This window comes from Oxyura jamaicensis, chromosome 9, assembly GCF_011077185.1.
Source record: "Oxyura jamaicensis isolate SHBP4307 breed ruddy duck chromosome 9, BPBGC_Ojam_1.0, whole genome shotgun sequence".
Taxonomy (NCBI): Eukaryota; Metazoa; Chordata; class Aves; order Anseriformes; family Anatidae; genus Oxyura; species Oxyura jamaicensis.
The window spans coordinates 13491274-13507887 of NC_048901.1; the positions used below are offsets into that span (position 1 = coordinate 13491274).

General features: G+C 41.4%; 1 protein-coding gene across 3 annotated transcripts in view; it reads left to right on the top strand.

Moving 5' to 3' along the window:
• ATP13A3 (ATPase 13A3) overlaps positions 1-16614 on the top strand; it is a 54971-nt gene continuing 38357 nt past the window's right edge. For 2 of the 3 annotated variants that reach the window (XM_035334334.1, XM_035334336.1), the window contains exons 1-2: positions 7-25; positions 832-881. The gene's annotated coding sequence lies outside the window, so the exon portion shown is untranslated. Of the gene's footprint in view, positions 26-831; positions 971-16614 lie in introns of all 3 variants that reach the window. The other variant, XM_035334335.1, reaches the window with a different exon arrangement.

Consider the following 16614-nt stretch of genomic DNA (forward strand, 5'->3'; position numbering starts at 1 on the left):
ATGGGGCTGGGCTGAGGCGCCGCCGGTGAGTGCGGGGGGCGGGCGGGCGGCGGGCACCGCCGGAACCGGCACGGCCGCGCTCGGTGGGGGCCGCCGGGAGAGCCTGGCCCCGGGCGAGGCCGGGCGGAGGGCCCGGCGCTGAGTCAGCGCCCTGCGGGCGGCCCCGCCGGGCACCGGGGGGCTCGGCTGGCGGCATGGAGGCGGCTGCGGGCGCTGTGCTGGCCTGCGGAGCGGCCGCCGGCACCCGGCACCTTCATCTGCCGCCACCGCCGGCACCATTTGCAGCCGCGGGCTCCGCGCGCTGACAGCGGGAGCGAGGACGGAGCGAGGGCGGCTGCCGGCCTCGCCTCGGGGCTCCCGGCGGGGGCTGCACCCTGCGGGGCATCTGCCCGCACCCGTTGTTTCTTTAAACACAGCAGCATGGCTTTGAGTGACTGAAGGTGAAGAGGACGAGCCTCCATGCCTGCCGCGCTGGCTCTCAAAGCTGGCTCGCGAGCCGTGCCCGCAGGTGTTGCGGTCGCTCCTGCTGGAGCGCTTCAAGAAGCTATTGTCTGCCTCAGCCCAGATAGCGTAGCCTCCAGCAGTCGGAGGTGGTTGACATCTGGAGTGTTCTAACACGATTGTTGATGTGTCTTGCTGTGCTTCTGGCTGTCTTCTCTTGATCCCTGGTTACTGAGGATTTTGTTCTAGTTCTAGAATTCTTCAGAATGTGTTCTTTGCTGTAAATGCTACCTAGAACTGTAAGCTATTTTCCCAGCTGGTGCGATTAAGATGAAGTTTCATTGAGCCTATTCATTCCTCTGACTGTATTTTTTTTTTCTTTAATTGTAGGTGACTCAGCCATTGTATGAGATTTGTCCACACACTGGCTCTTCAGACAGGTGAGTTATATCTTTCTGCCAACCGTCTCATCATATTTGAAAGAATTGCTGCTTTTTCCTTTTATTAACATAAACTTGTCTTCTGTAAGGTAGTATGTATTGCAGAACACTGCATTTCTTGAACCTCTGGAGAAACATCATCTTTGGCGTTATTTAAATGCAGCATATGGAATAAGTCAGGCCTTGCTAAACTCAGTGTCCACGTATCGGTGCCATAGGTGACAGCAGCAGACCTTGACTGCGTGTACACTGAGGAAATGTTTGTTTGTCGTGGTGCGTAGCACGGCAGTAGGGCTCCATGCTGCTGGTTTTGTACGCTGCTTTTTCTCAGCAATCTATGGACGCAGAGTTGCAGTCTTTGATGAACACGAACCGTGTAAACCTAGAAACAGGGATTGATTGAAAAATTTATTGGTATTGATCTAACTCTCCTGAGTTCTAAGAAACATGCTGATAAGATGGCGTGGTGGAATACCAGTGTTGTCTATTAGCAGCAGTGCAGCTAATACGAAGAACACAAGAACACCGGCTTCTGACAGCTTGGGATGTTCCAGAGTGAGTGCCTAGGTCAGCTAGGGAAAGGTGATGTGATCAGAATTACTCAGCTTCTGAAGGGCTTCAGAAGAAGGGTAAGCGATCCAGTTGTGATGCTGATGTGAGGGACAGAGAAGTAGTTCAGAAGGCCAAGTGCAATGTGGTACAGCTCAGGGCATGCTGCAGGCCTTTCCCCAGGTTCTTGTTCAAGCTGGTACTGTTACAAAAAAATGAATCTATTGCCTTTTGTACCTTGAATACCTCTCAGCTTTTTGTACCTCTACGCTCTGCCACCCAAAGCGTTCTGTGCAGCCCAAGCACAAAGCAGGAAGACTTACCTTGCCAGAGATAACTTGCAAGTCATGTCACCAAGATCAGTCTCTGAAGGAGCAGTGTGTTTTTTTTTTTTTTTTGTTTTGTTTTGTTTTTCAGAGCAAGTACTGATGTAATGTACTGTTAACCTGCAGTGAGGTGGTGGTACTGACCTGGTGTGGCTGGGGAGCTAGCCATCGTCTGCTTGTTCTTAGTCAGTAGCTGGAGTTCCAGCTTCTACTGCTTGACGTTTCTGGTCCAAGTCAGTGTCAAACTTTCTAGTTACGCTTTCCTTTGCTCTACTTCCATATCTCTAATCTTTATCTCATCTCTAATTCTTAGTTAAACCCTTCTATTTAGCGTGTAATTTGCTGCTGCATGTTTTTCCTTCTTGATATGGCTCCCTTTCTGTCTAGGTTAGCGTCTGCTGAAGTAAAAAGCAGTTTCTAGGCTAGACTGTTCAAGTGGTATGCTTTTATTGTACTCCTGTGCCTTGCTATTACTAGTTACGCCTTTTGACTCGATGTTGCTTGGATTCCTAAAGTGCTCCAATTTCCATGGTAACTGACTGTCTCAGTCTTTTAGAAGAACTCTGTCCAACTTCACGAGCGTATAGGGTATTACATTTGGATTTCGCCTGCTAAGCTGTGCTCATCCCTTTCTAGGCTTGTATCTGCTCAGCTTTCATCATCAGAATCTCTTGCTGAGGTTCTGGCTGCCCGTCCCCCTTCACCTCTCCATTTATACCCGCCCCATCCGACGTCCCACAAAGCTGTGAGATGTTGACTGGTTTTGGCTAAAGCTGACCCTTGATGTCATGAGGAGGAAAAAGAAGCTCCGTGAAAGAGATCCAGTGACCTTGCAGACTGTCTCCGGCAGAGCTGCTGGACAGCAGCTGCTGGCTTCCTGAAAGCCTTCTGGTAGTGGTGCTGCTCGGGGTTCTCTGCTCAGTGTCTTCAGTAGCACCCTCCAGACTGAACTCATCATGCTCTCACCCTATGCTTTTTTGTTGTTGTTGTTGTTAATTGTCTTCTAGAATAAGTGTTTGTTCCTCTTTTCTCCTTTTTTCTTTTTTTTTTTTTTTTATTCAGCCCTTCTCTGGAGAGGGCTTGATGTCTGGGGCAGGCACTAATCCATCTCTAACTGGAAGACAAGGAGTGAGGAGTCTGAGCAGGGCCCCGCTGGGATCAGCGTTGGGGAAGTTGCGTCATGGTGGCTGAGTGAGATTGAGAAACTTCGTGTTTCAGGCCTCCTCATGGCCAGCACGCCATGTGACAGGCATGATGCATCAGGCAAACTGTTCTGCTGAGGTCCCAATGAATTCCTTAAAAAAATAAATCAATGTATTGATGAATTTTTCAGAGGAATTTTTCTTGTTCACCTCAAGGAGGTAGTGTCTCCACTGTCTTTTGTGTGGAGTATAAGGTAGCCAACAGGACCTAGACTTAGAGTGGCATGGAGCCAAGTTCCATTCATTCTAGGGGCATTCTGTGGAAATGCTTTTTTTATTGTTAAAGCCAGGTCGAAGTGGGTTGCCCATGTCACAGAGGCAATCTGTACTAGAATAGGGGATGGACATGGACAAGCCAGGTATTCAGCAAGCATATTAACTGTTGGACCCTTGTTCCTTTTTTTTTTTTTTTTTTTTCCTGGAAACCTTCAGATACTGTTTGCTTTATTTCTGTAAATGCCAGCAGTAGATCACTTTGACTTAGCTCGTCTAAAGTTGGTTGTAGGAATTAGTCCTTCTGGCATGCAGAATTTCTGAGTTGAGCGGTACACTTAAGTGTCCTTATCAGAGGCTGGGGAGAACTGTTTTAACACTTCCCTCATTAAATGTCTGTCTGGTATGAGCCTGCTGGTAGCTGGCGTGGAAGGAAGAGATTGCATTCCTCTAAGATGTTGTAAAAGAAAGTTCTTTAAGTAATTCTTATAAAACTTTAACTTCTGGGAACTTGAAAAATTGAGTTTTTCAGATTTCATTTCCTCAATTTTCAAACAGTATCAGCGTAGAGTGCAAATAAATGCTTCTTCAGCATACAGTTAGACGCATCTTTTGAATTACGTAGAAATTTGCATTGGAGAATTGAGTGAGTGTGCACTTTTTTGGGTGGAAATGACCGCAGCATGGCATATAGTACGGGCAAGCCTGCTGTGGGCCTGTAGGCGTGGTGGTGTGCCAATTGGTACATCTTGTGTTTTTTTTTTTCTGTGGGGAAGGAAACCCAGCGTTCTGACTAGTGCTTGAATCTGGCCATGTTTATCATGGTAGAGTTAGTACAAAAGAAATCTTAGTTCAAAAATCAAATTTGCTAAGCAAATGTTTTATAAAATATTTGAAATAGCAGAGAGGCTGAAGTGTTTCCCTTTCACTGTTATACAATGAGCTAAAAATAGTTTTCATTCATAAAAAAGCTATTTCCTTTGTTAAGTAATCTGCTTAGCAGAGAACAAATGTTCAGTTTGTAGTATACAGCAGTTGTATTATAGCCTCAAGTCTGACACCTTTATTCCTGAGTGAAATAACTGCAAACTTTGATCTTTGGTAGCTGAAAGGCAGCCTTAAATAACAAAGGATAGGTGTTTCATTGTTACTGCTTGGGATTTATGAACGAGGTCTACACAAAAATCTGAAGTGCTGTATATTGCAGTTCTTTTTTCACTTAAACAAGGAAATTTAACCTTGAGCACCTTCTGCGTGGAGCCCTGTGCATGGGTTTGGCAGTGTGTCCGTGGCTGGGCACTCCAGCTGCTTGCTCTGAGGTGGTGCAGTGTCATTGCGTTCATAATCCTGTCTGTTTTACCAGAAATTGCTGCACTTGGGATTCATCTTCCTTGCATGAATCATGTATTTTTTCTTTAAATTAATTGAGCTCTTTTTGTAGTTCTGATATATTAGAGTTGTGGCATTACATTGGTCATCTTAAGCAGCTCTTTGGAAGAGCACCAGGTACTGGAAATAGTAGTAAGTCTATTGCTTCTTCAGTTGGATTGAGATTTTGGGTAGTATTTACTACCCACAGACCATCCTCCAAACCAAAAATACCCGATTCTGTTCATTTTCTCACCTGTATCAAAGTTCTGTAATGTGTTTCCAGTTTAGAAGGTACATACAACAACAAAAATGGTAATTCCTTTAGATTTTAGTGTACCTAAAGGATGTTAAAATGAAAGGTGATAAATGACAACAACTATGAAATCAGAGCTTGTGATCCTTACAAAGGGTAGGAGACAACAGCAAGGTGGAAGGAGTTTTGAGAAATAGACAAAGTAGTAAGACTGACTTTTAGCTTTTTCTGACTTTGGATGCAAGAAAAAATGACTGTAGAAAGAGAAAGTAAGTTGCACTATAAAGAAAGTTCAGGAAAAGATTGTAAGAATCAGTGGGGACAGATACTGGAAAGGCCAAAATGCAAATGGAATAGCAACTAGCAAGAGGCATAGGAGCCGGCATCGTTCCTGTAAAAGTAAACTTTTAGTAGGAGGAAGATTGGAAAAATGTGATCTTGATTCAGTGGAGAACTTATATATGCGCAGGAGATGCAAACATTTAAGGTGCTCATTGCCTAATTTGCTTGTCCTCTCTAACATAGGTTCACGCAGGTGGATGATCTTATTAATACTTGCATGAATACTTGTGATTTTGCACTGGAGAGTAATTCTCTTAAATGGTTCTTTATCAGCTGGCCTTGATAAACTTCACTGTAAAATTCTTAAAATGACTCAAAAAAGCTCAATAAATGCTAAAAGATTACCTAGAAGTACTCACGAGTACTAAAAAACTGGCAAAGGACGAGTCTTAAGAGGCTTAGAGTGGAAGAGAGCTGGAGATGAGGAGCTGGAAGTCTGAGAGTTCACTTCATCTCAACTAATGGAAAAAAAAACTGAGATAAATAAGCAATTGTATTTTCAAATTCTTGGAAGATAAGCAGAAGAACAGCAGCATGGACTGATTTGTGGGAGAGTAATTGCATCAAAGAGCTAATATAGTATCTCTTTATTGCAGAGCAGAAGACTTTGTGGGTAGAAGCATTGGCAGTCTTGTCTCTTGATTACTTTTTGACAAAGATTTTCCACATCTTAATGGCCTCATAAGTAAATGGAGGTATGATTTGGAGGAAAGTAGTTTAGGAAAAGTGTAAAATTGGGTAGGTGATTCTATTCAGAGAACAGTAATTACTGATTCAGTGTTGAAATGAGAGGTTACGTTGAAGGGTTCTGTCCTGGATACAGTTCCCTTTAATGAAAGCATCAGTCAACTGGCTGATTAAGCGTGCTTATTAAATTCTGAGGGACTATGTGTTGGAAGATGTGATGAGAGTTCAAAATGACCTGAAAAATAGGATGAAATTCAATAGGGACAAATGCAGACTACTGCATTTAGAAAGGAATTATCAGCTGTGCCAATGCAGAGTGAGGAATAACTGGTTAGGTGCTAGAAAAAGGACTTGGGGGTGTACTGGATCACAAGTTGAACATGAGTCAGTGTCACACTGCTTTCAGAAAAGGCAGATACCGTGCTGGGATGTTTAAACATGCGTATTGTCAGTGAGATGTAAAGCTGAAATCCTTCGGCTTTGTTTACTGTGGGTATAGCCTCGGTGTGCACACAGTATATGTTTCAGGTGCCAAAATTCAAGAATTTGGACCACTTGGAAAGAGTTCAGAGAAGAGAAATGCAAATGATCAGAGTTGGAGGAAACAACGTCATAAAGATGGAAGAAAATCAGTTATTTTGGCAGGAGATGAGGAGGCTAAGGGGACTGTAACAGATTTCAAGTGTTTTAAATTTATAAGAAGGAAATGCTGTTTGCTGAGATTGTTATGGGCAGGTTGAAATGGGATTACGTTTACGCAGGGAAAGCGCAGATTGTGCTTTTAGCTTTCTTACAGTAAAATAGTACTTCAAGAAGTCTATTATTGGTGGCCATTAAGAACAAGCTAGTATATGTTGGGAAAAGCCATACTGTTGGTTTGGGTTGGGGAATAGACTAAGCTCTCTACTGCTGTACCTTCTACCCCACTTCATAGGATTCCAATTTTAGTTTGTGTTGGGACAAGGAGATGAAAATCCACGGGATGCTTTTTGTCTGTCATATGAAATGTATGCTTTTGTGGTCATACAAAAGTGAGTTTAGACCTTGCAGACGTTCTGATGGCTGGACCACGCTGCTTGGATCAGTGTGGAAAGATGCTGTGCTTCATGTCGCTGCTTGCAAATGGAGCAGGTTCCCTTGTGCGGGCGGGAGGTTCTCCATGGTAGAAGCTCTACAGCATAGGAGTTTGTGTCTGTCACTTCAGCGTAGTGGAGCTTTGAGAAATTTTCAGTTACTCTGGAAGTCTTAGTAGCTTCAGATTACTGCTTTAGACTTAAATTGTAGTCCTAGTGCCTAAGCGTCCGTAGAAAGGTCTGCCTTTATCTTTGGAGATCTCTGAAGGACACGTACTTCAGTACATACACCAGTAGAGGAAGCCTCAGTGAGGACAGATAACTTTCAAAGCAGAAAATCCAACTGCCAGCAGAGCCATCCTATTTAAGTATTGTTATTCTCATGCACTCTTAGAATTGCTTTTGACTGTCTGCAGTAGATTTCATGTCAAAACAAAGGATTCAACTAGTCCTTCTCTTTTGGTGACTTAAGATAACTGGAATGCATGGAAAAATTAATTTAATCCTGTGCATTTTGGTATACCATGCCTCCAAATCAGTGAATAAAATTACAGTTACATTTTAACTCTGTCCTTTAGATCTGCCCGAGTGATTGGTGTTAAGAGCAGCAAGAGTTTATCTTCTGGAGGACAAATTTAATGCAGTAGTAGACACCAGGAGCTGAAAGTTCAATGATGTAGTTAAGGGTTGGACTCCAATAATTGAGGTTGTATAGTATATTGCAGTCAGATTGCATTACCTCTTACCTTATCTTCACCTGTAATAGTATTTATTGAGCTGTATGTCTTTTCTAGATACGGGTGAATTTCCTGAACAGCTCTATTGCTGTTGAATTGCTAAATAATATTTTCTCTGAGCAGAAGGATGGCTTTTCTTATCCATGCTTTCCAAATAGAAAAAATGTTTTTATATCAGGGAGTGGAGGAATCTTAACGTTATCTGCCATTGTTGTTAAGGCTTGATCCAAAGCCTGCTAAATTCAAAGGGGCTGTTCCATTGGCTTGAACAGCCTTTGTCTACTGTTTAAAACTGGTGCTTCTGTCACTGTAGCAGAAATCCAGGTCTGACAAGCCAGCAAAAAGTTCTTTTCAGGCCAGCTGGTAATTCAGACGGGTACATAATGCATGTCAAACAGGCGGTCTTGCAGGGTGCATTCTTTGGATTGATGCTGTCTTCAGTTGGTCCGTTTGGCAAGGACCAGAAAAGAAGTTAGGTGCTTGTTTCAGGAGAGGGTCTTGACAGTAGGTGTGTTTTATTGCTAGAGGCAATCTACTGAGCCTTAATGCCTGCAATGTTAAATGTCCTGGTTTTGACAACCAGGTTTAAGTGCCAGCAGTGAGTGTAGGAAACCCAGCTTCTGCCTGCTTGTTGCTCAGCATGGTTGTCCTGCAGCAAGTTTCCCCTGCACTGGGGTGGACCAGCCCATGGATGAAGGCATGTCTCTGAGCAGAGGTGCGTGGAACGTCTCTGAGCGAACAGGCGTGCTTTCAAAGGGCTGTTGTGTAGGCTCCTTTGGCTGGAGGTGTGCACAGGCTCTCCTGCCTTTGTGAGTCTCATTATGTTACCTACGGATTTTACAACTGGTCAGCATAACAGAATCCTTACCATACCATGTGCTAGTGCAGGTATCCTCGTGGAGCTCTCTGCTGTCCCAGCCCCTCGCCTGCCCAGCTACACCGCTTCCTAGGGGCTCCTGTAGTGGGACTGCTGGTGTAACTGCCTTCTGAGCCTGCACGATGAAGTTTTTGTGTCTCATGGTACTGCTGTGCTACTAGCACTTGTGACACTGGTTTTTAGCCTGTGCCCATTTTAGTAATGATTATCCGGTGCTTTAAATGGCTGCTGCCTCTGTGCTGGCTCGGTGGTTTGTTCACGTAACTCCATTGGCAGGGTGGGATCACAAGAGTGTTTTTCTCAGAAATTTGGATTTTTTGTGCCTACATCTTGCACATGGAACACACGGAGTGCCTCAGTTTCTTCGGCTTGCTGCTATCCTCACATAGCATAAACATTTGGGAAGCAATGCCATTTTAAGTGCCATAATTGTCTGTCCATCTCAAGTCAAATAACGCTGCTGATTGTAAGACAGATGTGATGGGAGGATTTACATAGACTAGGTGGGCAGTGGCTGTGCTGGTTGGTGAACTGCTTTCAACACAAGCCGTCTGTCTTACTGTTTCACTGTGTCCTCACATCTTACCTTTTCTAGATTCCTGAAATGTGGATTTTATATCCATGTTTTACTCGATCGAGGAACATCCTAATGCTTATATATATAACTATATATCAGATACGTGCACGATACACTCTCGATAATACTATACTATATAATATATATATGTAGTGTATACACACTGTATATATAAAATAGAACATCCTGAGTTGGAAGGGACCCATAAGGATCATTGAGTCCAACTCCTGGCACCACACAGGTCTACCCAAAACTTTAGACCATGTGACTAAGTGCACAGTCGAAACGCTTTTTAAATTCAGACAGGCTTATATATATGTTACATATATATATTGTGTGTATCTATATATATGTATATATATGTAAATTATCATGGTGATGCTCCAATTTTATAAGTCAGCAATTAAAGAGGAAAGAGTGCTACTTGATATATTTAATGTACTTAATTACAGCATTCCTGTCTTGGCTTTAAGAAAATTAACCTTTCTCCTCATGGCAGAGAAGCCTGATACTCTTACTTCTCTAGTACTGCTTAGATAACATCTGTAGTTTGGGAAGGAAGAAAATCTGTAAATGGCGGCTGAAATGCTGACATCAATATTGCTCCAGATTTGATCTGTTCAAGGAGAATTTCTACTTTTAGGTAATTATGCAGGTTAAAAGTTAAATATTAATGGAACGATTACCCAAAGCTATTGCTTAGCGGAAGCAGCAGTTGTGAAGACCTTTACTGACTGTCAGAATCAGAGCTGAGAAGATTGCAGCAGTCGAAGGGAGATCAAGTGTCAGATTTTTGCAGTCTGTTTCCATTTACAGATGTCTCCCACTGCTGAGGTTGTAGAAATCATTCCCAAGAGGTACACAAATACCATTTAGACTGAGTTATTTAAGGGCAGCGATGAAATGTATTGTAGTAGGCTTTTGTGAGTTCATTTAATTTCACTGATTGTGGAAGTCCTCCTTCGAGGGATAACAGTTTACTAAATAACTAAAGCTCTTCTGGGTTTGTAGGGCTCCTTTTGAATGACTGGGACATAGTAGCTAGATGGATGTGGGCCAAAGTTTACATTACAGGCATGGTAGAATTGAGTTTAATGTTACAGTCCTGTGCTCCTGTTCTCTTCTTGCCTTTGTCAAACTTAAGTCTGTGGACAGAGAATGTAACTCATCACCCTCTGTGTTCTCATCTTACCTCGTATGGTACTTTTGAGAGTAAATCAATCATTTTCAGGAACTAAGCTGTCGGGTTATATACGTTCTTGAGCATGAGAAAATACTCTTTTATAGCTGTTTAGTCTCTGAATGAAACTGGTTTGCAGATTTTTCTGTTAAGTATTATTTTGGTTATTAGAATTCAAACGTGGTAAGCTGTCCTGCTTGACATCTTAAAAGGCTCTATCAACATAATTTAACTTTAATTTTCTGCATTGTTATGTTTACAGTTTTAGCAATGTTGTGCATAGTAGTTCTATTGATTGATGCGTTTGAGCAGAAAGAGAAGAGCTCTATCCATTGAAGCATTTCTGATTCTTTAGATTTCATCCTAAAGTGAATGTGGTGCAAGATTAAGGCTTTATATTAGTTTAGTATGACTTGAAAATAAAAATGCACTTTCAGTAAACTTTAGAAAACCCAGGTTTAATTGCGTAAGTTTAACCTATCTGCGTGGAAATACCTTCACTTCAGTAAGGAAAAATTAGAAGGGAGTATAATTTGTTGTCATTTTTGTTAATTTGGAAGACACTGCATTTAGCAGTCACGTAAGCTGAACTTCAGGAATCTTAAATTGTACATCATGAACTTAGAACAGTATGAAGAAAAACTTTGTCTTGTTCAGAAGGCTTAGTGGAGAGAGCAACAAAAGGTACTTGATTGTACTTACGATAAGAAAGAAAATAAAAGTGCCAAAGCAGTTGGCTTGCTTATAATGAACGTGACTGGTTCTCTAGATATACTGTAGTCATACTTATGCCACCTAGATGTGCTTCTGAAGAAACAAAGCTTAAATGTCTAAACTTACAAGGTTCATTTCTAAGGGAAGGTTCATCTCATGTAATTAGGTTTTGCTTGATCATCTTGAAATTTGATTCCAATGTTCTGATGTTACCCTCAAAATATTTTCCAAGAATTCAGAGGAAGAGGGGGGAAAAAAAAGTCATTGCCTCCATTTACTGAGCATCCATACTACAAAAGCAAATACATCCCAGGGAAGTAGATACTCTACACCGCACAATAAGGCGGCAGCCACGCAGGAAAGGCTGGGCTCTTGGCACAGCCCCTGAGGGGAAATGCTTCCTTGAAAGGACCCATTGTTGCTGCATTTGGGTCTTCAGACTCCCAGATCTCCACTGGAATGCTTGCGGTTCTCCTGGTGTTGGGATGAGGCATCTTTGCCATCTCTGTTATCTAACCATGGTAGTCTTGGTTGTCTAATGAAATAGAAGGTCTGAGTCAAGTTCATGCCTTGTGAAAATGGAGGGTCTTCTTGGAAGCGGCTTCAGTGCTCAGCTATTGAAGGCTAACATTGGGTGTAACGGCACTGTGCCTTACCCAAGATGTTTGAAACAGCTTAACTTTCCCTTCCAAGAATAAAGAAAACGTTTCATTGTCCCTGTTGTCAGAGTTCCTGAATTCTAACCCATACGTCTAGTATTCTCCATTCCAAAATAGGAAAGAAACAATAAGTATCTAAAATAAATGTATGCTTTATCGGATTCCTTGAATGTGGTGCAGACCTTCTTACCTGTATGGCAGCCAGGTAAGGGATCCAGCAACTTAAGAATAAGGACAGGCTATTCTTGTGTGCCCGAGAGTGGGAACACGTGTTGGGGAATGTTGGCTTTTGGTGCTTGATTTCTCAGATGAAAATTTTCATTAATGTAAGTAGCTGCTGCTTGAAGTAAGATAAATGAGATTCCAGGAAGATTAAGTGATGAAGCGCTTGGTTAGCTGTCCTTGATATGACCGACTATTTTCCTAAATCCTCTTCTAAAGTGTCTTCACCTTTTGCATATACTATTACAGTAGTAGAAAAATTTTAATTGCTCTGAATAAAAGGATCTGAAGGATCTGATGACCAGTTAGAAAGTAAGTTTTCAGTATGGTATCAGCTGTAGTACTTTGTTATCATGATGTATTACAATATGAGTTCATTGTTAGATATAGGATTATCTTAATGTAGTATGTATTCTACTATAAACATTGCAATTGGTATTACAGCCTGCAAAAAGTATACTTTAGAAAGAATACACTCTACAAATGTAAATACAATTTTGGTTTGGTGATTGTTGGATACAATGGTCTTCCTTAAGGCTAAACACAGAAACAAAAGCCTGTATTATAACAGAAAGCCCTAGATGGGAAGTGATAAAATAGGTATTGAGTGGAGGGCTTTGTTAAAATTTAGCTCGTGTACTTGTAAAATTTCCATGTATTCATGAAACTATTATGTCATTCTTATTGTTAGAACTGGGTTAGTTGACTAAAGTGTTAAGCTTTGTTTGTAGTACATATTATAACCTTAGTTCCCTTCAAAATATAGCTGGAGGATTTTTGATCTTCCATAGTTCTTTCAGCCTGTATGTCGTATCCAAACGTTTATTGTATGTTATGTGGTTAATTTCATAATTAAGGGTGCAGCCACAAGCTAGTGGAGAACTGTAAATGGCAACAGCTTCCCTTCATGTAAGGTGTTCCTCAGACTGAAGGCGCCTTTCAAGGAGAGTATCTCTTGTTTTTGTAATTTGGGTTACAAAATAGTAATTAACGTTAATGTTAAAACAATACTAAAAGACTAACAAGTTTAAGTTAACACAGGTAAGGTTGTAATAGTGTATGTTGAGGTAAAAATGTGCTAAGCTTTGTTTTTTAAGGTCTTAAAAACATAACATTCCTTGGATTCAGGCTAAGTTGCGCAACAGGTATGAAGCGTGTGACTTGTTTCAGTTTGGAAATGATCTCTTAGTGATGTGGCTTTATGTTTCAGGGGCAGGCAAAGACAAGACTTTGTGCGAGCACTGTGTCGTGCTTGCCAGGTGGTGCAAGAAGTCTTCAGCCTGCTGCTGCAGCTCGGATGTGGATCCCTCCTAGCCAGGGGCATTGCGTGATCCTGTCTGTCACAGATCGTGCCTCTGGTCACAGAAAACGAGGTGGAAGTTGTCACTGTTGAGGGGGCCGTAGCAGTGAACGTGAGAGGTGCAGAAATGCCTAGTGCGGGCACAGATGCGTTTGGAAGTTCCTTAGAAACTGAGAAGCTGCAAGCTGGAGCTCTGGAAGCTTTGTTTTGAGGAGATGCCTTGGTGATGAGTGAAGGACAGATAGATCCTGGTGACAGGCTGTTTAGAGACAAAATGTCTTAATGTGGATTTTAGCAGGGCATTCCTATAGCCTTTGAGCATTTGTAATTCCAAGTCTGTTTAAAAATGGTCCTTCACTTATTTTCAGGGGTTGCAGTTTCTGCCAATGTTTTCAAAAGCAGCCAGTGGGGAAATTTTAGTAAGGACGATGTTATTTTTGTATATACTAAAATAAGACCTTTTATGTGAAAGAGGACAACTAGAATGTAAATACGGGACTGTTTTCCAAGACACCGTGGGCTGAAACTTCGGTTTTAGCTCTTGAAAGCTTGAAATGTAAGTTTGCTTTTTTTCAGTGATTTGATTTAGTGTGCAATGTGTTATGCAATACAGTTTCAGAAGAGTGTGCTCTTAAATCATTTGTCTTTTTTTTTTTTTTTTTTACAACTTAACCTTGTTTGCTTGTCCATTTATTTATTGGTACAGCACATTTTGAATGAACTCAGGGCTTCAGACTCGGCTCAGGTATTGTTTGTGGCACTCACTGGCAATTTGCAAGGGCAGGAGCTGCAGACTTGAGTAGTAATAGCTGATAAGACTTTTCCTACTATTTTTATGGCCCTATTTATAAGTGTGCTTTTTCTAGATTGTGGTCTTTTAAACTGTACCTAGAACTTCTTTCCTGTCTGCTGATAGCAATTCTGACATCAGGTTAAATATTACACGAGTCGAGAACAACTTGGTGAATGCAACCTCGTGCGGTCAGTGCTGTCACCTGTTGCGTAAACCAGGCAGTTGCTTTAGCAGGATGGCAAAGGAAACCTTGGGTCAAGAACAGATTTTTTTTTTTTCTTGTGCAGGAAGTTTTTTTTCTAGACATTCCTAATCTGTCTAGAATAATTTTGAAGGAGCATTTTAACTGTTTTGTATTGCTAGTGGCTGGATAAGAGAGATACATATAAGCATCTTATGAGATTCAAATTCTGAAATAAGCTCATTCAGAGCAACTTTTGGCATTAGGCTTGAGGTACACATGGAGAGCCGTCTTTGAAAGCACCATCACCCTGGATGTGCCAAGTATGCCTGTGCAGCACCTGAGCCACGTGTGAAAAGCCGACTTCTGGGAAGGTCGGTGCTTTTCCTCTGGCAATCACTTTGTAAAATGTACTGCCATTCTCTTCTGCTAATGGACAGCCATGACCCAGGCTGCATTCTCGTCTTTCCAAAGAAATTGAATATATTTGAAATGTATGTATCCTCAGATAATCAACTCTTCCTGGCCAGTTGTAGCTTGAGTATTTCTTCAATTTTGCATTTCACAGCTGCCTGTATGGCAGAGGTTGAACATCAGCTGTTGCTTTGTACATGTAAAGCAGTTGCTTACAACTTCTAGGTTCGTTGTGTGGAACGCCGAAGCCTTTACATGCATGGAAAACTGCACTCAGTTTGGTAACTGCTCTAAATGTGTGGGGATGGCATGCTCCTGGAACAAGAATAAAACCTGGTAATAAATGTTGCCTTTGTAAGGTCTGCTACCTTGCTAGGTTGATTCCTCCTTGAGATAAAGGATCGGGAGCACGTCTGTAAATGGCAGAAACGTTTGATTTCTGAGTGACTGAAATAACGTTTGGCTTTCTATTTTCAGAACAAAATGGGGATTTTCTCTGTTTTGACAGCTAGTCAGGGTACAGCTGAATAAGATGTCTGCTATGCAACAGGCAGTATTTACGGTTAAGGAGGACTGTTCGTGATATATTTTTTAATTTAAATATTTGAAAGACCTGTTATGAAATCAGGTCATTTAGAAACTTAATTTTCAACTCCAGAGCTGCGAAGTATCTCTTAATGGAGGATATATTTGTTGTTAGTAAGTTCTGGAAAGGAATCTTTAGTGTCTCAGTAACCATTAAAGACACTAGAATGGATCCTTTTTGGACCCTGCTAAGCCAGATGGGTTGCTTATTAAGATGCTAGATTAGGTTTCAGGAACACGATTTATGTTTGAGCATATTTTATGATCTTTTTCTAGATGAGCCAATTGATTTTCTTGGTCTTAATTCTTTCCTGTAGAAATGTAGGTGCTTGTTTAGCTACAGTGATTATGTAGGGAGCTGAGGAAGATCAACTTGTATCAATCTCTGCACATACATGTTTTTAAAATTTAGCCTGTTTCATGCACGTCTCTAGCTTTTCCTGTCTGTTTTGCAATATCTCTGGATTTGCCCTTTGTCATCTTACCAAAGCAGTGTTGCTTGATCATAGTACAGAAAAGTAACTGATTTCTGCAGTGGAGAGGCAGTGACCGAGCTACCTGTGCTAGCTCTGTACAAGTTGATGTCCAAAGCTTTTTTAGTTTGATCTATGAGATCACATCGTTACGCCCTGTGACAAAATGTAAAACGTTTAGAATGAAAAATGTGTTTTTCAACTGCCTTCTTTATCACTGATTTGCAGCTTAAAATGAATTTTGTTGTCTTTCCTCATGACAGCTGTAAATACAAGGAAGGGTTTGGTCAGAAACATATGCGTTCAGCTATGCAGATAATATCAGGGCTCATGCATAGACCTGAAACTGTCTGTAGGATCCTTGGGAGGCATTTGTGGTTTGAATAGAATGAGCTGTACCGGCAGGCTGATGCCTGGAAGCACAGCCTCCATCCGAGCCCAATTACAGTATTGCAATTGTTCGTGCACAGCAGAGGAAAAAAAAAAAAAAAAGGCACATTCCAAGCAGTGCCAAATTTTCTTTGATATGTTAATCTTTTGATAACAGTTTGAAAGGCCCTTGGAGACTTTTTTTAGATTTTAGACAAAATAGTTCATTTGTCAGGACTTCCCTTCTAGATAGGGTCTGAGTTATTAAGAACGGCCTCACAACTCATGATGACAAAAGCAAGTGCAGAGGACGGCTGCTAGACTGCTTGGGGGTAAGGGAAACTTTGAATTATTTCAGGGTTTTTACAAATAGCTGAAAACGATAAAATAGGGAATATGTAAGATACAAATTTGTAAATTCAGTTAATTGTGTATTTTAAATAGACAAGTGATCACACAGTATAAATATATAGACAGAAACTTGATATTTTTATGCATATACATACATGGATTTTACATCTTGAGCTGTCAAAAATATTTTCATCTATGAAACTTACTTTAAATTATACAGAAACTGCGGGAGGAATCAAGTTTCTGTTTTTGTAACTCTAGTCTTTCCAGCCCTTGACTTTTTTT